General features: G+C 36.1%; 1 pseudogene; it reads right to left on the bottom strand.

Moving 5' to 3' along the window:
* Positions 1 to 6476: 6476 nt before the first annotated feature.
* LOC101968024 (phosphatidylinositol N-acetylglucosaminyltransferase subunit P pseudogene) lies at positions 6477 to 6861 on the bottom strand (annotated as a pseudogene).
* Positions 6862 to 7211: the final 350 nt, after the last annotated feature.

Below are 7211 nucleotides of genomic sequence, written 5' to 3' on the forward strand. Positions count from 1 at the left end.
TGTTTGCACTCATGTGTTCCATCACATGCTCCCCATGACCATAGGCCCCTTAACAATAGAGCCAGATGACCATGGTTCACTGAAACTGTTTACCATAAACCTTCATACTTTTAGATTGTGTTTCTCAGGTATTTTGTCACACGATGGAAAGCTGACCAGCACTTCTGCTATAAGGAACCCCATTTCTCTTTTTTTCTTTTATCAAGTTTATTTTCTTTGTCTCCATGTTCTACATTTTGATAGGTTTGTATGTCTATGAAATGTTTTCCTTAAATATTTGGTGACTTATGGTTGTTCATTTGTAGGTAAGAATGAAAGACTAAGTAGATTATGAGGTAGTTTGTGTGTCTATGTTTTGCTTTTGAGCATCCTCCATGAAAACAGAAGTTGAAGGGAAACTATTTTAGCCAGTTTAACATTGCTGTGACCAAAATTCTAAATAAGAAGAAAAAGTTTGTTTTGGTTCACAGATCAGAGGTTGAGTTCACAGTGGACCGACTCTATTGCTATGGGCCCAGGTGAGGCAGAACATCATGATGGAAAAGTATGGTGGAAGACCCCTACTCCATTTGTAGCAGCCAGGAAGCAGACAGCAGGAGAAGGAGGGAGAGGCTGTAGGGAAGATGACCCCTTCAAGGGAATGCCTTCATGACCCACCTCCTTTGGCCACACCTATCTGCCTACAGTTAACATCTGGTCAATCCATTCAAACTAGGATGGACCAATTAGATTAGAGCTCTCATCATCTCATCATTCACCTCTGAACATTCCTGCTTTAACACAGGAGCTCTGGGGAGACACCTCATATGCAAACCATAGCAGAAGCTTAATGTTGCTTGCTTTTCTGTTTACCAAGTATATAATCAGCAGCTATTTGTTGCTCTGGAAAATATTGAGGCTACCTTGGTGAACAAAATAAGACATAATGCTTACTCTTATGGACCTTACTCTCCAGAAGGGGAGATGATTAAAATATAGTTTCCTTCTAAATCTGTGGGTTTCACATTTGTGGAATCAATCAACCATGATTCAAAAAATATTTGAAAAAAAAACCCAAACAAATCATGTTTATACTGAACAAACAAGACTTTTTTTTACAATTATCCCCTAAATAATACAGTATTAATAGCTGTTTGCATAACCCTTACATTGTATTGGGTATAATATGTAATCTAGAGATGATTTAGAGAATATGGAAGGATAAACGTAGGTTATATCTAAATACCACATCATTTTATGTAAGAGACTTGAGCATCCACAGATTTTGACATTCACAGGTAGTGAGCAGTGACTGCACATTAAAAAAAAGAATAATTACACACTACATATGAGGCGAGGACTAGATTTATATGAACATACAATAAAATAAACTGCTCTATAATTACACTTTGGCTACTAGTGATGAAAACCCACCTGAAGTTGAATTAATGAAAAGGAGATTTAATGGCTTATTTGGTGGGGTACAGGTCTCTAATGGTATCATTAAGAATCTCTTTTCATCACTTATCTTTTTTTGTGTTGCTTTCATTGTCAAGTGGGTTCTCCATAAACACTAACACAGAGGGTCACCAGTGATCTGGAGTATGTCCTTCAAGACTAGCAAATCCTTCTGGAAACCAAAGTAACTTAAAACACCTAACTTAACAGTCTCTCATTAACCCATGAACAGATGTCTTTCTCAAAAGTTTTTTTAACCGTCCCAGGATTGTTGTGTTCCCTTGACCTGGCAGTGCCACCTGTTCTTCTCTGAATCTATTGCTGTCCCTGAGAATATGAACTTTTCTGATTGGCTAGCTACAGATTATATAGCCCTACAGTTGGAAGACTGTAATCAACCATAATGTCTTAGATTGGAAGATTATTAGTTCCATGAGGCAATGTTACAATAAATGGATCTACAGTGAAAACAATGCATATAACTTTGATTTTAGACAGATCTGTGTTTCAAGCTTTAACTGTGCCCTTACATGCTATCTGATTGTTGCAAATTAATTATCTCTCTAGGCATTTTCTTCCCCTTTAAGGGAAGATACTTACATGCATAGTTTTGAATATATAACATAATGGATGCAATGTATTGTACACACAGTTACTGCTCAATAAAATAGCATTACTTTAAGAAGACTATAACTAATAGTTACTGGAAACCTGGCTTAAGAAAGAAAACCTTGCCAATACAGATTGTGTCTCCCTTATCCAAAATGGTTAGGTCTGAAAGTGTTTCAGATTCTGAATTTCTCCAAATTTTGAATATCTGCACATAGGTAATGAGATATCTTGAGGAAGGGGCTCAAGTCTAAACATAAAAATGATTTGTGTCTCATATGCAAATTATACATACAGACTGAGAGTAATTTTATATGGTATTTTATACCTGCATTTTGACTGCTCTCCATTAGATGAAATCAGATGTGGAATTTTCCATCTGTGGCACTATGTTTGCACTCAAAAAGTTTCAAATTTTGAAACACTTCAGATGGCAGGTCTTTCAGGCTCCATTGTTACTCATGATTTGGAAACATTTTTACTGGTTCCATGAAGCACTGTTGTACAACACAATGAATGGATCTACAGTGAAAACAATGCATATAACATTGATTTTAGACATATCCATGTTTCAATCTTAACTGTGTCCTTACATGCTATCTGTTTGAGGCAAATTAATTATCTCTCTAGGCAGTTTTAAAGGGTTAACAGAAGATAAAAATATAAAATAAAATAATACAATGAAGTTGTGTGTTTCAATTTGCACAATGCACATACAAAAATAACAGAGATCCTTTGTGTCTAAAAGCATAAAAAAGTTCAACGTCTCTAGCAATTACAGAAATGCAAATCAAAACTAAGATTTCATCTAAATCCAGTCAGAATGGCAATTATCAAGACTATAAACAAAAATAAATGTTGGCAAGGATGTGGGGAAAAAGTACACTCATACATTGCTGGTGGGATTGCAAATTGGTGCAACTATTGGAAGGTGGTATGGAGATTCCTCAGAAAACTTGGAATGGAACCATCATTTGACCCAGCTATCCCACTCCTCAGTCTATACCCAAAGGACTTAATATCAGCATACTTCAGTGATACAGCTACACCAGTGTTTATAGCAGCTCAATTCACAATAGCTAAACTATGGAACCAACTTAGGTGTCTTTTAGTAGATGAATGGATAAAGAAGATAAAGAAAATGTGGAATATAAACACAATGGAATCTTACTCAGTCTTAAAGTAGAATGAAATTATGGTGTTTGCCAATAAATGGATGGAGCTGGAGAATATCATGCTAAGTGAAATAAGCCAATCCCCTCAAACCAAAGGCCAAATGTTTTCTCTGATGTGTGGATGCTAGTTCACAATAGGGAGCAGGGCTAGGGAAGAATAGTTACTTTTAACTAGGGAGAGGGAAGTGAAGGCGGGGGTGGGGGCAGGAAAGATAGTAGAATGAATGTGACATCATTACCCTATGTACATTTATGACAACATGACCAGTGTAATTCTATATCATGTACTACCAGAAGAATGAGAAATTATGCTCCTTATATATGATGTGTCAAAATGCATTCTACTGTTGGGTACCATGGTAAACGCTTGTAATTCCACTGATTTGGGAGGCTGAAGCAGGAGGATCACAAGTTCAAAGCCAGCCTCAGCAAAAGCAAGGTACTAAGCAACTCATTGATGCCCTGTCTCTAAATAAAATACAAAATAGAGCTGGGGATGTGGCTCAGTGGTCAAGTGCCCTTGAGTTCAATCCCTGGCACCCATCCCATAATAATTTTTCTACTGTTATGCATTACTAATTAAAACAAATTTTTTAAAAATGAGGGAAAACAAAGAAGGTTGGAGGCCTTTTGTCTTTGCAGAGGAGTAGGTGAAATCCCCCTTGTCCACACATGAAGTGAGGTTGGCAAGTCCTTGGCAGGTCCTTCCACAGTGCATGAAATAAAAAAGGAGCACATTCTTTTCACAGGTTTCTTATTATGCTTCTGTTTGTCTAACTACCAAAGAATCATCTTCAGAGAACTCTGCTCACAGCATGAAAGTAAATTTTCCCAGAGTCCTAAGGATTACCTTTGGTGTTCTGTATGTTTACTAGCTAGGGACACTATGTAGAGGAAGGAGATTAAGTGTTATATTTTCAGACATCAGCAACTTTTAGTATAATGCTATGATCTCTTTTCTTCTCTCTCTAAATTTATTTCAGACTGCTAAAGAAATATGATGGTCAAAATTATATATACATTACCTAATAAATGTATATAATTTTTAAATTAAAAAATCACACACATATGTGTGTGTGAGTATATATATATATGTGTGTATATATATATGTATATACATATACATATATATATATTTATTCAGCACTCTGGAATTTTAGCTATGAGATCAAACTTATGTTACTATGTTAAATGAAAAGCAATGTAATAAAAACAGAAATTGTCTACTACCCAAAGAATCAAAACAAAAACAGTTTACAGATTTCTTATAAGCAGATGGTAAAAAAAATGAATGTTTAGTTCTGCTTAAATATAGCTAAAACTAGAGGACAGAAAATGTAACATTAATATATGTTACTGGAGTAAGGTTAAGCACCCATGTTTGAGGGAAATAGCAAATTAGGATAATTTAGATATCAAATTAGCCCTGTAAGCAGGTTTTTTTTTTTTGGCTCAAGAGTTGGGGAATGATTTCTCAAAAAAGCATGGAGAAACATTAGTGATTGAACCTATTAGAAATGTCATTAGCAAGTTTCTTGAAGGAGATATTTAATTTTCCCATTGCATTGGCCTTCTTAGACTCTGAGTTAAAAGGATCTGCTGTCTTACATTAGTGCACCATTTTTCTGCTGTGAAGTGCTATCCAGATTGTAATAATGGTGACAACAATCTGCTGAATGCCCCCAACTTTGAAAAGAAGGTTGAATTTATATTGAACAGAATCACCACTTAAGGATCAGAGTTTGCAACAAGAGCAATAATTTGGGGGCCATGATAAGTAAACTAAATTGAAGTCCTTGAGTAGTTCATATCATATTCAAGTGTGGAATCTTCCAAACACATGGCCCTAGAGATGTTATTTCAAATCTCTCAAAGCTACACTAAATGAGTTTAAAGTTCTATGCTAAAAGTCACAAGTGGAGAAGTTTAAGAATGTATTAAAAATGGTTAGGTAAGTCACTTGTGGCCAAAATCCCCATCAGGAAAATCAGGGATGACAGAAGCAATGGAAAATCAATGAGGGGAAGAGCAATGGAGGAGTATGGGAAATGGAAGACTTGCATAATCACCTTCTGAAAGTGAGGGTAATGGAGAGGGAGAAGGAGAATCACTTTGCTTTTCCTATTTGAGATTGAATCTTCAAATGGAAGCCAGGTTTGGTTGTGCAGAGGCAATTTGGAAGCTGATGTTGCGGGAGGAACATCTAGACTTGTTGCAATCCAAGAATCCTCTTCCCCTAGAAGGAAAGGAATTCCACTGTGTAGGCCTCTCTAAAGAGGGATTGCTGTGTCTAGCACCAAAGGGAGCATAAAAACTATGTGAAGCAGAGTCCAGGTAACTACCTTCTCAGAGAGAATTTTTCAGATCTGGCAAGACTAGAACCCGAGTCTTTCAGTTTGCCACAGTAGCAGCAATATCAACGTGTGAAGGTGATTAAGAGAGCTCAGTCCAAAGGATCAGAGTTTGCAACAAGAGCAATGGTTTGGGGGCCATGATAAGTAAACTAAATTGTCCCTGGAACAGGACAGTCAAAAAACGTGTGTGAAAGATGAGGGCGGGGGCGGCTTCTGGCATAACACTTATCTAGCACAAGTGAGGTTCTGGGTTCAATTTCCAGAGTGCTCTGTACCATACACAGACATACACATACTCATGCACAAATCTATGCATACTCATACTCATGCAAACATAAACAGATAATCAGTCATATCACTTCTCTACTTAAATCCAAAATCTTTTTTTGTGGCCTGTAGGGCCCTCCTGGCTTGGGTCTCTGCCCATCTTTCTGTTCTTATTTTATATTTACTACTTTAATTCCGTGTGCCAGCCACACCATCTCTTTTCTGTCTCTTAGCACTCAAACTCTTTGCCACAAGGGTCTTTCTACTTACCTTTCCCTCTGAGTGGAATACTCTTTCCCTAGCTCTTTGAAAGTCTATTTCATCCTCATCCTTTAGGCCACAGGTCAGATATCATCTTCTCCAAAAGGTCTTTTTTTTGGTTAGTATTTAGGGTAATGCAGTATTTTTTATTCTATTAATATTTGAAAACATTTGAAACTAATATTTCAAAACTAATATTTGAAAACATTTACAATATTAATTGAACTTTTCCTAGGAAAAGATCAACTTCTTTCTTTATATATATTTCAGTACTGGGCATTAATAAGAGAAAATAGTCAATATAATTAGGATCAGAATTATTCTGTTAAAAATTTATCATGCTTGATGTTAGCATGTATAAAATATACACAAGTCAAGTTTTGGTATGAAATTCTTTGGCTGCAAGAAAGAACATTTGATTTACTTTACTAAGAGAAATATCTTTTAACATAGGGATGGCCTTTTCTTGGTATTTCTTCCACTGTTGATTTTTAGAACAGTTATCTATGATTGTATGAATGGAGTGAAGAAATATTTATTATGTTAGTTCCCAATACAAGTATATAACCAATTGTTTTGGTAATAAGGAGGGGGACAAGTAATATGACTGCCCAATATTTTTGAGGTCAATAGATTAAGCCTAAGAAGCTTAGCCAATATTTAGGAATAAAATTTACAAGATAAAGTATGAAGCTTAAGAAAAGAACAAAGCCATAAATCGCTCTATCTGGCAATGGCAATGGTGAATTTCCCCCCATTTTTCTTGTGATGTTGGTCAATCTCTGTGCTTTCTGTACAAAACTCCAGCCAGGGAGCCACAGTGGAGGAAAAAGAGCTCAAAAAAGTCTTTCTTGACCACACCACCTAAATTAACCTCTCTCAGCTTGTATAACCATGTTTATTTCCTTTGAGGAATTATTGCAATCCATAATTTCACCATTTATTTGTTCATGTGCTTGTCTAGTTTTCCCAATACAGAGTAAATCCAATCAGGCCAGGGTGTTTCTTGTCTTGTTTGGCCACTGTCTTTCTAGTATGGTTTCTGGCACACAATAAAAATTTAACAAATATTTGTTGAATTAATGCTTGTTTGGTATGTAATTGTCTG

Source organism: Ictidomys tridecemlineatus, chromosome 7 (assembly GCF_052094955.1).
Source record: "Ictidomys tridecemlineatus isolate mIctTri1 chromosome 7, mIctTri1.hap1, whole genome shotgun sequence".
In the NCBI taxonomy this organism is placed as follows: Eukaryota; Metazoa; Chordata; class Mammalia; order Rodentia; family Sciuridae; genus Ictidomys; species Ictidomys tridecemlineatus.